The sequence below is a fragment of the Thermobia domestica genome, chromosome 3 (assembly GCF_964235325.1).
Source record: "Thermobia domestica chromosome 3, izTheDome1.hap1.1, whole genome shotgun sequence".
In the NCBI taxonomy this organism is placed as follows: domain Eukaryota; kingdom Metazoa; phylum Arthropoda; class Insecta; order Zygentoma; family Lepismatidae; genus Thermobia; species Thermobia domestica.
In genome coordinates, this window is record NC_137456.1 from 245184315 (window position 1) to 245201063 (window position 16749).

The window sequence follows — 16749 nt, forward strand, 5'->3', positions numbered from 1 at the left end:
AGTCACTTTTAATGCCTATATTATCTGATTCCTTAATCGATCTCAAAGTACTTCTTCACAATCGGTCTGCGAAATTGTGGATTCTCTTCTGGTCGTTAAATCAGAAGACGGCCTAATTACCACAAGCGAATTAGTGAACAAGTTTCGAGCCTGAAACTCTTGATGGACTATTTCAACTGGAGTGAGCTTTTGTGCCTGAGTGTTGTATGGACCTTCACCTTGTGAACTGCCCACCCTGTGTGCAAAGTTTGCTTGCGACGTTTCGTCCATGAGACTATAGTTGGTTCGATAATTTCACCCAGTTATGAGTTTGCCGGCTATGACACTGATGAATCAACCACTCGGATTTTTCTACTGATTTCATCATCAGACGACATCTACTATTCAAGGCGTCTACGCTTTGCCAAGCTTTAATATTTGAGTTGGATCGACTGCTACAAGAAAAACCAAAACGAACGTAACATTAAGGTTATTTGGTGAGAAAAGTGATTTAATTATATTTTAGTGTACTTTTGTTTAATCGTGTATTTTATATTTATCAGCTAGAATCTCGCGCTACCTATTTTGCTAAGCCACGTTGATTAATCAATCACTCGGTACCTAAAATGATTTTCTTAAACTTGGATACTGGCGACAAACATGTCTTCGGTCCTTTTGTTCTGATTGCTATAACATTGATTACTAGGCAAAGTTATTTTGTCATGTTATTAACTAACCTACTGTGGCTTGTTATTAATTAAGAATAGTTAGAGTATGATCATACATTTTTAATGATTTTAGTCTGAGTAATAATGTTCTTACTATGTGCATAATAGCTATTTGGTATATACCTTATTCACGCTTAAATTACAAAGCAATGTATGCATTCCCACCACGAATTATTTATTATTTGTCGATAAATTCTTATTATTAATTTTAATTAGTGCTCAAATAAAACCTGTAACGATCTCGTTACGATGAGTTGTGGAGAGAGGGCAAAATAAGAAGATAAGAAAAAAAAACATCTTGTCAATGTCAATCATGCATTCCTCATGAAAGAGAATGTTTCAATTTATGTATCATTTTTGTCTTGATTCTTTTTTAAAAAAAAGAAAAAGGTAAGAGAGGAAAAAGAATGAAAGAATTTGTAGTTTGCGAGCTGTTTATCAGCTTGAGTTGTAGTTAAGGAGAGAGAGGGGAGGTATTCTTTCATACTGCCTCAAGCCCGTGGTCGTTACGTGTGTATCCCGTGACGCGATTGTTGCGCCAGGAACCATGGTGGGTTCGTCCGTCCGTAATGACGGCGAACTAACTATGTAGTGTCGAAGACGTGCAGATGTCTTGGTTTTGGTGTCTAGGGCATGCAGGTGCCTTGGTTTTCGTTGTTCGAGGGGAAGAGAACGTATGTTCTGTTAGCGTTCCTTATGGTAGAATCGGACTTCTGTTAATAGGACACTTAGTACATCGTTTGATTCTAACTAAAGTCCTTGTTGGATTTCATCGTTGTGTGTAAGGTAATAGGAATGAGAATAGTGAATTGTTGCTGTGAATTAGTTTTATTATATTTCAAAAAAGAAGTGCAGTGAAAGAAGTGAAAGAAGAGGGTTCCTTTGTGAATGTAGTTTAGTGCTGCTTGTGCCCAATTGTGTTTTTCACTTGAATGTAGTTTCTTACTTTTCCGCTCTTTCACTTAATTTGATTATTTTGTTCCTCGCTTTTCTGCCGTGTTCAGGACGAGCATAAAACTAAAAAAGAAATATATTTGACTAAGTCTGGTCAAACCGTCAAGTTACCTTGATAGAGGAAATCCCTCGTTGATGTTATTTTTTAGTTCTCAAATTTTTAGTGGAATGAGAACGTGGGTAACTAGCGCATGAACCGGCTGAAAGATCCCACTTTAGTCTGTTTAAGCATTCCAAAGAGTTATTTATTGAGTGCAACTTGCTTAATGCTAGTTCTCAATGAGAAACTGTGGATTCATTTTGAATGGTGAAATGGGGATGTGGGAGGCGTGAGTGCGCTTGGCAATTAAACCTTTAATTTGTCTTAATAAGGTTTATTCCCACCATCTCAGGAAAGTACCTTTGCTTTTGCTAGAACTTGACGTTTTAGCTAGTGGTGGAATGCGAATGTGGGAAGTCACGAGCCAGAAACTTAGCCAATTGATCAGTAAGAAGAGTATCTATAGTGGAAATATCCTCATTGGGCCCAATTAAAATATTCTTTGGAATATTAGATGTTTATCACTCAATTGTAATTTCTTACAAGGGAGTGTTACAAAGTGCAGCAATTTGTATGCCGACTGAAAACCTGTGTTTTCAATCAAATTGACTAAGGATAGTCAGAACCTTGATGTTTCCTGTCCAGATTATACAGCAACGACCCAATTATTCTCACTTCCTCCTTTTCACTTGTAAGACGACAAGCAGACCCAGGTCCAAGGTATAAGGAGGTAATTATCAACTCAAAGGAAGTGTGGGGTGAGTGTTAAACTATTTATTATTTCTTTGGCTTGTCCGTTGTGTGTGTTTTACGTTGTGTGGGTTGTTAATTCGCATCCATTGTTGCTTGTTGTGGTTCGATTCGTCACACATACGTTTACAGTTTCCAAGAGATTGATAATTCAGCATTTAACATTTTTTGGCTGTGAGCCGACATTATTTTTCATATTTGTGGTAGTATTATTATTGCTTATATATAATTCATTTCCTGAAATATTGCTATTATAGTATTATTAGATTTTCATTAATTCGTTGATTAGATTGAGATTTAATTGGAAAGATTATTGGATGAGATACGGCGTTATCGGGTTCGACGTTGATTTTTACTAATGAAGACTCTTGCTTAAACTTTAATTATATAAGTAGTATTATTATTGAAATTGCATTTAGTATTCATCCCCCCAGAGTTTAGACATTTTCGAAGTACTTTATGAATTGAATTATATTGATAATATTGAGGCATTATGAATCTTAACCTCTCTCCTTAATAGGAAATTGAATTTAATAAATACATTAATATTTCGACATTATAATATTGAATATTTGACTTGCTATTGACTTAAACTGATATTGAACGCAATTAATTGGAGCTGAAGAAAATAGAATCTAAGATATAATATTTCGACGGCGAATTTATTGCTGTTTTTGGATATCTGAGCGATCAGATATCACACTGTAAATAAATTGTTAATAAATATTTTTTAAGTTGAATTGTGTCTGTTGTTATTTATTAGATTTAAGGTACTTTGATATTTGTGGTATTTTTGACTTGATGCTGAATGCTGAATTATCTATATTGCCTGCTCCTGCTTTGGATACCATGGAAGAACATCAGCTCGTGTAGATCCCTCTGTAGTTGGTTAGGGGTGCTGCTGATTGATCAACATATCTTGCAACCTTTTACTAATCCATGTGTGTTGGACACTTGGCGGTTTTCCTGACTTTGACGGCGGATGGGAACGCTACAAACCTCGTTATTGTTATTATATTCCGACACTACAAATTGTTCTTCAGCACTATGTTAAACTCCATTCCGCTACTTCAGCTTGCTAACGTGAATAATTCACCTGATAACACAACTAATAATTCAACTGACTAATTAGGTTGTTGCTATCAACTGCCTTTTGAATTGTGAAGGGTTTTGGTAAGATAATATCTAAAACGTTACAACCTACCTACATCTTTGTCTATGCTTACCTGTGGGACAATCGTAAATTCCTGCTGTTTTTATTACACTTAAATCCTACTCTAGTCATTAATCTTTTGTTAACGTTATCAAATTAGGCGTCCATTAGCGACCCATTCTGTAAACCTACACGACTGTCCCGCTTGTATTGTTGACAGTTGGAGAAATATAAAAGACCACCACCCCACCTTCTAAATCGGTGTCAAACAGAGAACCACTTCACATCATCTTACTTTCTAAGCCACGATACTCCGTTAAATAAACTAAAGACAATGAAGTTCTAATTTCCAAAATGAACTTAAATATAATTTTGCGACTTACGTTTGAGACATGCGTCCCTAGATGACTCTAGAAACATCTACAGTATTTCAATAAAAGTGTAATTAGAAACTTAAAACAATATCTACTTTTTTGGTTGCATATTAAAACACACTACCCCATATAATATATCTTAAATAAAAATAAAATCAAAAGGTATGTGGCCAAAGGTGAAAAGTCCTACTTTCTTCGAAAATCAGGTTTTAACTGATACGAATAATGTTCGAACTGCATTTAGATTTGTGAATTCTATACCTCTAAAGTCGCAATCACACTTAATTGTTCGCATACTTCCGCAAAACATACAAACACCAAATTTCGCATACATGTTCATCATGTGATGTGAGTAACGTGAAAATCCCGATATCTTCAAAAAGGCAACATTTTCCATATAAATGACGTGTCGAAATTTTTCGTCGTTTCGAAATGTTGGTTTTATAGTAGTTGCACACATCATAGAAACGTCATATTTTGCCAAGCAGTGAAAGTAGAAACATAGTTTGTGTTAGAAAAAAGAGCATTAAAATTCACATAAGTTTGGCGGCGCAAATCGAAAATATGTGAAACTTTTAACGGCTGTTGTTAGAATTTCAAAATTTCGAGAGCATGTTTATTCTGATGCATAGTCTCCGAATGCGTGCTTAAACTTGAAAGAAACAGTAATTTTGGGTGTAAGAAAGTTCTAGGAGTGGTCTATATGGGCGTCTAATTCTAGACAACTTGTAGATATGGTGGAAGAACGAAATTGCGTACAAATGTGTAGATTGCAGCGTAAATAAGAGGAAAAATCGAACATGTTGGAAAAGTCGTCATCTTCGATACAATATGGCGGCTCAAAAATTTCTAAGCATGAAAATTTTAAGTTGTGCTCAACGTAGGTAAGTCAGATTTTGCTCTATTATTAAAGATGATGTGTAGTTTAAGTGAAGAACAAATCATTCGAGAAGTCGCCATCTTGAATGCAAAATTGCTTTATTTTTTAATTACCTTCGTTTGGCCTGTTATGTGGTATGTTGAGGGTAATATAACAAAGATAAATCAACGTAGTAAGTTGGCTCTGAGGTTAAGCGTCTGAGGTACGTAGCAGGTCTGGGTACGATTCCCAGGCAAAACTTGTTTTATCTTGCGTTTTTTCTTTCTTATCACCGTTGCTTCGTTTTAGCAAAATAGTTTGTGTTCGTATTGCGCAAACAAAATATTTTCGTTATTACAGACATAGACGGAAAGGATATATTTATACCGTAACTGTTGAGATGGTCTCGAAGCTAGGCAGTATGTTCGTGTGAAGCTTCGAGACGATACTCAATTATTTAAAAATAAACATATGTTGCTATGGAAATGGGGCATCCCAGTGTTTCTTTCAGAAACTATGTTCCGAGGGTCACAGTTAGTATTCCCAGAGGCACTGCTGATAACATTCTATTTATTATTCTATTATACACGTATTATTTGGTCTCCTGCGGGGGCACTCTAAGAGCCCCAAGGAGGCAGTGTACCCCCCAACATTTTTTTGGGAAATATCATTGATCATCATTTCCACGATATAGTATCAAGCCGAGAGAAACATACATTTCGTCTCGCGAGAATAATGTGTTCTTCAAACCGGAAATAATTGCTAACAATCTCCCTTTTTATACTCCTCGTTTAGATATATCCGTATCCAAATTTGAAATCTATACCACAACTGAAAAAGTATAAGACTATAAATTTTGAGGAAACACACACACACACACACGAACACACACACACACACACACACATATATATATATATATATATATATATATATATATATATATATATATCTTTTGACAATTGTCTCCTCGGCAACGTATATAGTTATAATATATGAGATACGTGGAAAAGTGACCCTTTCGATTCAACAGTTTGTGTGGCGGGACCGGTTGGAATGAAATGCCGTGTATAATAGACTGAACCTTATTAGCAATCAGTTCGCTTTCCGTTGGAAATACTCGGTGGACAAAGTTTAAATCGCTTTTTCAGGACAGCCACCCTGAGTGAGGTTTCCCTGGATTTTCTTCATTCACATGAGGCAAATATCGGGCGTGGTACCTAAATTATAGGTGTCACGCCTCTTCGTTCCTTCCTCCATCCTTTGTTCCTTGCCTTTTATACATTGTGTACTCGCCGAGGGACGTCATCCCTCCAAACGTGAAGGGATAACTGGCCTTAGATGCCGCAACCCCGAAAATCTAAATCCTCACATCATCTTTTTAGCAATTAATATATACTGTTACAATAAACGTTCGAGTAAAGAAAAATGTTAAAGAATTTCATGGGAATCCAACCCAGGTCTCCTGTTCACCAGTCCCACGTGCTTCCAATAGACTACTTAATTCATTACATTTCTACTTTTCTACTTATTGCTCACATTGTACCGGTGCGTAGGTTCCCAGTATCTATGGAATTATATATTTTCATGGGATTTTCATGGGAATCCAACCCAGGTCTCCTGTTCAACAGCCCCACGTGCTTCCAATAGACTACTTAATTCATTACATTTCGACTTTTCTACTTATTGCACACATTGTACCGGTGCGTAGGTGTCCAGTATCTATGGAATTATATACCTCTAAAGTCGCAATCACACTTAATTGTTTTCATACTTGCAGAAAACATACAAACACCAAATTTCAAATACATGTTCATCATGTGATGTGAAATAACGGGAAAATTCTGATATCTTGAAAACGGCGAAATTTTCAAATGTAAATCAAGGGTCGAAATTTTTCGACGTTTCGCAATGCTGTTATTATGTTAGTTGCACACATCACAGAAACGTTATATTTTGTCAGCCAGTGAAACTGGAAACATGGTTTGTGTTAGAGGAAAGAACATTAAAATTCGTTTTTGTTTGGAGGCGCAAATCGAGAAAATGTGAAATTAGTAATGTCTGTTGATAAACTCGAAATTTCGAGCTAGTATTTATTCTGATGCGTAGTTTCCAAACGCGTTCTTAAAATTGAAAAAAATAGCCAACTTCGTGGTTAGAAAGTGCTAGAAATGTTTTAAGGGTGCTTCTAATTCTTGTAGATATGGTAGAAGCACGAAATTGCATTAGAATATGTAGATTGTAGCGCAAGTTAGGAGAAAAATCGGACATGTTGGAAAAGTCGTCATCTTCGATTCAATATGGCATCTCAAAAATTTGTACCCATGAAAATTGTAAGTTCTGCTCAAGGTAGGTAAGTCAGGTTTTGCTCTATTATTAACGATGAAGTGTAGTTTAAGTGAAAAGACAAATCATTTTCGAAGTCGCCAACATGAATGCAAAGTTGTCATGTTGTTGAATTGGCTTTATTTGCCTTGTTATGTGCTATGTTAAGAGTAAGAGGACAAACATAATTCAATGTAGTAACTTTTCTCTGAGGTATCGCGTCTGCTTTCTAAGTAGTAGGTCTGCGTTCGATTCCCAGCGGAACCTTGTCTTGACTTGCGTTTTTTCTATCACCATTGCTTCGTATAAGCAAAGTAGTTTCTGTTTGTATTGCGCGAACAAAATATTTTGGGTATTACATACGTACAGCGAAAGATATATTTATACGGCAACTGTTGAGATGGTCTGGAGAAGAGGTACTATGTTTGTGTGAAGCTTCGAGACAACACAGAAGTCCTTAAATACAAACGTATGTAGCTTTAGAGTCATTACCAGTGTTTCTTTCAGAAACAATGTTCCGGGGGGCTCTGCTAATAATATTCTATTTATTTTGGTATCGTAAACGTATTATTTTGGTCTTCCCGGGGGCAATCACAGAGCGTGGGGTGCAGTGCCCCGAAAAATATACAGGTCTGGAAGAAACAGTGGGCATCACCTCCGCGATATAGTGTCAAGACCAGACAATACAGTTTGTCTCGCGACAACAGTGTGTGCCTCAAAACGGAAACGATGAGAGAAATCGCAAAAAAATCTCCCCTTTATGCCCCTTGTGGATTCTCGTTAAAATATATGCCTATACCAATTTTGAAGTCTATAGCACAATTCTAGCCTCCAAACGGAAAGTACTTCAATATGTGAACAACGGTTTGGAGAATAGTCATAATAGATGCCAAAAAAGCATGGTTATGAATTTTAAGCAGACTCAGACACACACAAACGCCTTTTAGCAATTGTCTCGTCGGTAGCATACATAGTTATAATATATGAGATACGTCGGAAAGTGCCCCTTTCGGTTCAATAGTTTGTCTGTTGGGCAAAGTGGAAATCAAATTCCATTCATAATAGACTCAAGCTTTTTAGCAATTAATATAAAAGTAAACGTTCCGAGAAAGAAAAAGTAAGACAAGATGTGGGTAGGAATTGAACCTTGGTCTCCTAATTCGTAACCTCGTATGTTTCGGCTGGACTACTCAATTTCTTATGTTTTTTCTTTTACATTTTTTCTACTTACTGGTCACATAGTACATATGGGGCAAGTGTAGATGGAATTACACCTCTGTAGTCGAAATACTAATAACCTTATATCTGTGCTGTTTTAAAGAAGATCGTAATGAATAAAATATCTTGTTATTTTTTCTATTAATATATTGGGTTTTGAAAAATTGGTTATTATTATTTTATTTATTTATACGTAATTTAGTAATGGGGAGAATCGTTGCACAGTTTGATTCATGTTTTTTTATTTTTTAAATATTTGAATATGTTTGTTTGTTTGTATCTTTCTTAATGTTTCCAAGAGTGTATGTATTTTATTATATTATAGTGTTTCAATCAAAGTTTTTTGTATCGTTTTGTTTCCTTAGGTTAAATAGTTGAGTACTTCAGTTTAATTATTCTTTCTATCTTGAAATGAAAGATAATTTATATACATAAATTGGGGTAGTACGTGATGTTTCAATACGGTTTGGTCTGAAAGGTGAAATTTTATTTGTGACATGGATTTGACTATTCGTGTTTGTTTTCAAACGAAGAATTTAAATGCGAGGAATAGTGGAATTCTAGGTTTTCTTTACTATTTGTTAATGAGTAAAATGTCTAATTTTAGGGAATTATTCTTGTTATATATATGTAATGTCTGAACATAGTTAATTACATAAAACATAAAAACAGAACACTTCGCGACAAGTTCAGCATGTCGTGTGAGTAGCGGGTCAATTCCGATATCGTGAGAAGGGCGCAATTCTCGTTGCAAATGAAGTATGGAAATTCTTTATAGTTTCCAAACGCTTGTTTTTAAGGTAGTTCGCATGCTTGTGAATGGACTGACGTTACGTACCATGTGGAAGAAAGAGAATAATCATTATTGGAAGTAGTAGTGTGAGCAAGAAATAGGACGTCCACTTACTAGTAGGAGTTCCGGTTTCGATCTTCGAAAAAACATGTTTTTCTCTCGTATTTTTTCGTATCATGATTGTTTTGTATTATTAAAGAAATTTAGTTTGTATTGCGCGAGCCAAGTATTTTCGTTATTACATGATTTTATAAATGCGATTATTTAAAAAATATCTAATTAAATATTATAAATAGGTTTCAACAATAAGAACTAAAAATGAAAATATCCATCAGGATACTTCAATAATGTATAAACCAATTAAAGTTTTCCACCTACTTATTCTCTACATACAAGGTTTCTTGAGCATGTCCCATGTCTGCATTACTCATCTACGGCAAATCATTGTTAAAGGTTGTAAAGGTTTATGAATACATAGTTTACCTGCAGTTGAAGATGAAATGCATGAAATAATGCTTTTTGAATTCAAGTGTGTTTGGTGAGAGGTTCCTGCAGTAAAAGGAGGTAAATTCGTCTACACTATTTCTTTTACAAGTCATCACAGTTTATGGCAAAGCAATGACCGGGGAACTTTTTAAATAACTTGTTACCCTCTTTCACTCTGCTTGATTTGCTAGGGGCCGTACTCCTATTAAGGATAAACATGAATTTAAAGATAACAAGATGTGTCACACTTAAGGAACTTCAGGACTTCGAAAACTACGGATTCGACACTAATGTCGGCTATTTTGGACATGCTACAATTTCAACTCTTCATAGTGCTAATGGAACTGAATTTAACTTAAATTTGTTCTAATGTGTCACTCTGAATCTGAGCAGACCCCCAAATTATAAATTTCACACTGATATATGTCTTCTTTTATTACTACTAAGACTAAGATTTTTTCACTACAATTCCATTTAAGTGTTCTAAGGAAGTCATATCCTGACTGGAGACTAACTTTGGACTTAAATAATACCATGACTTTCACCAACTAACTTAGTGACGCAGAAAACTAGTGATTCAATGCTAATAACAATCTTATCATTTTCCATACTGTAAGTAGTATGTGGATCAAGTTTAGTTAAAATTACTCGGGACGTTCCAGCTTAACTCTGCAACACACACACACACACACACACACACACACACACACACACACACCTGTTTGTGCTCCCTTCATAACGTGTATGCAAGCTGGGCCATACGAAAACCGAATATGCACTCATATCTGCTTTACTAATGAAGCTATTTTCAGGATACGCTCCCAAAAGTTGCGCCAGCGATAAAGCTACATTTCCAGAGGCACCAGAATGAAGTATCTCGACCTTGACTGGGCACGTACAAGTGAGCACCCAAACCGACTGGGCATTTGGAAAAGGAGTAACAAACGAAGAAACTAAGAAACAAACAAAGATATTATGTGTAAAATGAGTAAAATGCGAGTTCAGTGTGTAGATGTGAGCAATAGAATTAGAGCAATTGTTTTAAACACTAGTTAACTTTGTAGCAAATGAATCACATGGATGATTGCTGTTGACTTTCTTAGGTCCTCCAATTTCCTTCCACATTTCCTTTCCACCAATTATTTCACAATCATTCACTCCCATTAATCACCCGTCGATTATAAGCTATAGAGGATAACCAAGGGATATAAACTAGAAATTTCATTCGATTTAAAATGGGATAGCGCATTGATTCAATCCCCAGATAAGTTAGTCTGTGGTGGACAACAGCATTTCCATGAGTTTTCTCGTAATACTCCCATTTCCTTCCCATTCTTATTCCACTAATTATTCCATCGTCATTTACTTGCCTTAATCACCGCCTCCCTTAACCTATCGGCATAATCGTTGGACGTTAAACGATAAGATTTCATTTAATTTTGAAATAGAATGGCGAGACTAAAGTAAGGTTATATCTTTTTTTGTTCCATGAAGTTTAGTGGTTCTTTTCAGCACCGAGGCTGTATGATACGAAGACTAATAGTTTAAGGTGGAATCCGAACCACTATAATAGTTCAGATTTTATTAATGCTTCCATGAGACCATTTGAACAAAGAGGCACGTGCTAGCTACAAGGCCAGCGGGAGAACAATATTATATGCCGACAAGAAACACGAGACAAGATACATTATTCATACCAGGTGGGAGATTCGGGTTCGACTCCCGATGGGAGCTCATGTGGTTCGGATTCCATGTTAATCAGTATTTCCCGTCTCATATAGCCTCTCTGCTGAAAGGGGTGTTAAACTTAAAATCAACTAACTCAACTATTCCTACCATCGAATTTAATATTTTTGTTATAACGTTGAAAAAGGAGTACTAAACGGCGAGAATACTGCAAAAACAAGATAGAATATAAAACAATTAAACGAAAAAGGCAGTAAGTTTTGTTAGGGTATCGGAGAAGATGGTTGTGAACAATCGGACAATGTGTTAGAAAATCGTAGTAACAAAAGAAAGACGTTACTATCAATATAAATAATGAATAATTGTGTTTTTTAGGAATGTAAGCCATAAGTGGCTGATATTATGCGTATGTTTAAGAGAAGCTAGTTCCAAAAGTTGGTATTGATATTTGGGATTGATGATCCAAGAGTGGCTAGTGATATCTTAGGTTGAAGAGCCAAGTGTGACTTCTGATATTTTTAGGTATATGGTAAAGCCAGGTGTGGCTTATGTTATTGGAATAGTTTTGGGGATACAGAAAGGTTTCTGTATTAAATGTAACGGCATAAGTCAATTAAAGGTAGACTGTAAACAACAAGCGGTAATGTCATTCATTGATAGACTCTGGTAGATTTTGAAATTTAATTAAAAGTAAATATTTTGGGCTTGTAAAAAAATTAAACAATAACCTAACAAATGGCGCAGTCTTACGGAAAAGAATTTACGTATAAGACGATGATGTAACAAATTGAAGGTCTAAGTCAGAAAGAGTTTTTGATATGGATGTTGAACGAATTCAGAAAACGGGACCTCTTAATTGACCAATTACAACTAGAAATCAAGGAGTTAAAAGCTAAGCAAGATCAGCACAGCTATACATTGAGAGGCCCAGGTAAGCCAACAGTGAATCAACGAGCTCAACATTGATTGGGATTTCGCACACAAGTCAGATATACGAAGATCCAATCAGATGCAAGAGATGTAGGAAAGTACATATAAAAGGACAGTGTGCAGCTTATGGGAAACGTTGTTTCAGCTATACTGCATTATACACTTGGCATCTGCATGTGTATTAATGTTCCTACAAACAGAAAGGAAACATTTAAAAAAGGAAGACTTGGCAGAAAGTGGCAGTAAGGGAAGAAGACATAATACCGGTACGAAAGAAGCTAGTGTTAATGCAGAAGTTCTAGAAAAAAAGAACGGATTAGACTAATCAGGTTTTGACTATGGGAACAATGTTTTTACAATCGGCCAACGTCAGTCAAGAGCTTAATCAAACAACAAATTCTAATACAGCAGCAGAGCATGGCATACTAGGGTTTATTATGAAAGAAGAAGTAGGTGTCCGTAGCATGAACTTAAATAAGGATAACAGATCTAGAAGATCTAGAAGTTATCGGCAAAAGGACGGCGCACAGGAAGCTCAAACTATGGAAGACAGGATTATGGAAATGGGAAAACGTGTGAGGAGGTTAGAGAGAAAAAGAAGAAGAAAGAAATCTAATGAGGGACAGTAAAGTATGAAAATGTTTTCATTAATTTAGTGATTACCTTTTCTTGTAATTGTATACGGTTTGCATTTTTTCTGTTTTCTTTCGGTAATCCCCGGGAGGATGTTAGGATATCGGAGAAGGTGATTGTGAACAATTGGACAAGGTGTTAGAAAATCGTAGTAACAAAAGAAAGACGTTACTATGAATATAAATAATGAATAATTGTGTTGTTTTAGGAATGTAAGCCATAAGTGGCTAATGTTATGCGTATGTTTAAGAAAAGCTAGGGCCAAATGCTGGTTTTGATATTTGGGATTGATGAGCCAAGAGTGGCTAGTGATATCTTAGGTTGAAGAGCTAAGTGTGGCTTCTGATATTTTAGGTATATCATAAAGCCAGGTGTGGCTTATGTTATTGGAATAGTTTTGGGGATACAGAAAGGTTTCTGTATTAAATGTAGTGGCAAAGGTCAATTAAAGGTAGGCTGTAAAGAACAAGCGGTATAGTCACTCATTGATAGACTCTGGTAGATATTGAAATTAAATTAAAAGTAAATATTTTGGTCTTGTAAAAAATTAAACAATAACCTAAAAAGTTTAAAACTGACTAAGGGGGGACTTTAAAAGGTTAAGACATTATCATGTTACTTGCATTAACACTTAGCAACAACACACAAATATACTATTATAATATTGAACGTAGTAATCTTGTATCAATTAAAATTTTTGTTTCTCTGGAATATTATAATATATTTGTCTAATCAAATCAATTTATCTGTCTTACTGTTTTAGCCGTAGTAACTATGAAACAAACCATAGCTTATCCTAATATGCAATGTTTTCAATTTTAATGCGAATGGTTAGCAATAATCTGCGGCTTCACTTTTCTCATAACATTCTTTATCCATTTGTCTCACATATTTACGGTACTCTAACATATTTTTTCTACTTCGATCTCTTAATGAAATCCATACGTATGCCCCCGAAGGATTCCACTGTTAATTTAATGAGAGAATAGCGAGACCATTGGAATCCAAAATTAGTGACTAACAAAACTTGTTCCGTGGCTTCTACATGTGCACCATTGTCTTTTCGGTTTTCTGTCTTACCGGCATGCTTCAAAGACTCACTGCCCTAAGAAATATTGCGCAACCCAAATACAACACAATCCTTCATATAAGCATTATATAACTACCTATGAGATTTCGTAGTTGACTTTGCCATCTTCAGGGAACAAAAACTAATTGCAAGATTCTATTCAATAATAATAATAATAATAATAATAATAATAATAATAATAATAATAATAATAATAATAATAATAATATGTAACTGTTACTGCTCGACTACTAACATTTGTGCTAGCCACTTGATAGGTATATACGTTCAGTTGTATTAATGTTGAGTTTAACATCCCTTTCAGCAGCGAGTCTATATAAGAAAGGAACTACTGTTTAACGTGGAAACCGAAACATATGAACTCCCTCCGGGAATCGAACCCGGGTCTCCCACTGCAAAGTCGCGCACGATAAACGCATAGCCACAAATTAGCTCATAGACATATTTCCTTTCGGTGCTACAGTTTTCATTTCTCTAGTGCAAAAAACTCAATTCGATATATTATTGTCGCACTATACTTGTATACACATAAATGTACTAACTCAGTCTTTTGAACAATTACAGGATAAGGTTAATGTCAATTTAGAAGTACCTAGACAAAATCCTATTTTTCAATATAATCTTCTCCGCTTTTACATCCTTCAATATCACAACCACAACTTGAGAAAGAAGATCAGAAGTCTAACCTCGACGTCGTAGAATCTACTGTTTCACCAGCAGAAAACTACTGTTTAAAACGATTTTTCTTCCCTGGTCAATATATTGGCAGAGCCGTATTTAATAGTTGCACAAACCAGTTTGCATAACCAAAATAAAAAAGGGAATTAAGGGAATAAGCGATGAAGCAAAAAGAAACTATTAGAACGGGCAGAAGTATAGAGGAATCAGGGATCACCACAGAACTTCCAACAAAATCCACAACAGAAGATCAAATACTAGACTTCAAAATATGCAGAAAGCGTAGGCACTGTGCTTCTACCTATTTTGAAAGTCCAGAAAGCGAGTAGGGTCAACTCTTGTCTAGGAGTCAAAGATCAAGCAATTCTAATAACAGAAAAAAGCCCATAAATAATCACTAAATTACGCAAAAGAACAGTGCTAGTGGACACCGGATCCAGCATTTAAATCTGGCCTTTCCAATATTTACTTCATGATGTTCAATTAATACAACATAAAATAGCGGTTAAAGGGATATGAAATAAAATTATTAACTTGAAATATGTAGCAATGGTACAGTAACATTCAAAGTTGGGAAACGAAATTCTCTCATTACTTTGGTATGATGAAGAAATCATGTATTCCAGTTATTTTTGGTTTAGGCTTGCTTAAACGCTTATATGTTACAATCGATTTAACAAAGAATCTTATCTCTCTATTTTAAAATTACAAAAAAGCCAACATTACAGGAAAAGAACGAGGAAAGCATTTTACCACAACACACGACTCATATACTTAGACAAAGAAAACAAGCTTGCTTTCTTATTAACAAACGCATTACTTTAGTTCCAGTTTTCCACGCATTTATTCCGGTGATAGCAAAAAGACAGATTGATGATTCTGCATCTTTCTTCTTATCGTTTCTCCACGGCTTACTTGACAAATATAAACTATTGGGCAAAGGTTAGACGTAAACAACATGCCTCTTAATTTCCAATCCAAATATTTATTCTGTAACTTTAAGGAAAAATACGACAGTGGTGGATCTTGTGGCATGTCAGAATTAATCTTTTGCAACAATGAAAGCGAGCTCAACAGAAGAAAATAAAAATTGTAGAGGAAAAGAGGAGGTTGACAATTCTTTGAAGTATAGATAAAAAAATTCAAAATTGATGTTTTTGATATTAATCCTAATTAAGACCAGTCGCAGAAACAGGCCATTCACGAGTTATTATACAAATATAAAAACGTTTTTATACACTCCGGACGGTATTGGACATTATAGGGGCTACAATCATAAAATAAGAATCCCTAAATCGGCAGTGTTCCAGAACAAATCTCCCTATTCCAGTGCATGTTCGAGATCAGGCGGACAAACAAATTCAAGTACTCATTAGTGCCAGAACTATAGGACCCACATACGATAATAGCTTCGCCTTGCCACATATTAATGTCAAAAAACCAAATACGAACGCATTTAGAATTGCTTTTAATTTACAGCAGTGTAAAACATACATTAAATACCTGTGGGTGCCATTCCAGTCAACTGAGTATGTGTTAAACACTTTGAAAGGGAAAAATACATAACCACCTTAGATCTCTCCTCGAGCTACCACCAAATCTTGCCCCATCCGAAAAGCCGTTCGTATATGACTTTCGAGGTAAATGACACAAGAAAATCTTACAAAATTCTCATATGCGTGATGGGTCATGAAACTAGCACACAAGCTCCCTTAATTGCAACTAGTATGATTTTACTTTTATTAACGAATAAGATCTTTTGCCGATGATATCATGTTGAGAGGATACGCTTTTCAACAATAGCTATCAGAATTGTGTTTTAAAAATTAAGAAATCTTTGTGCTTCACCTAAGACAAATTTATTTTACTAAGAGTGAATGTTCACGGATATTAGTATCAGGCAATGTTGTTTAAAGCTCTGCAAGAAAGCCAAAAATACAGAATTTTTGCAAAGTTTTACGGGTTTATGTTCCTACTTACTGGCACATATCAAGTATGTTGCCATGAAGATAGCACTTTATCAACAAATGTTTCCAGAGCAATATTTGTGTACTTCAAATAATCTTGTGAATT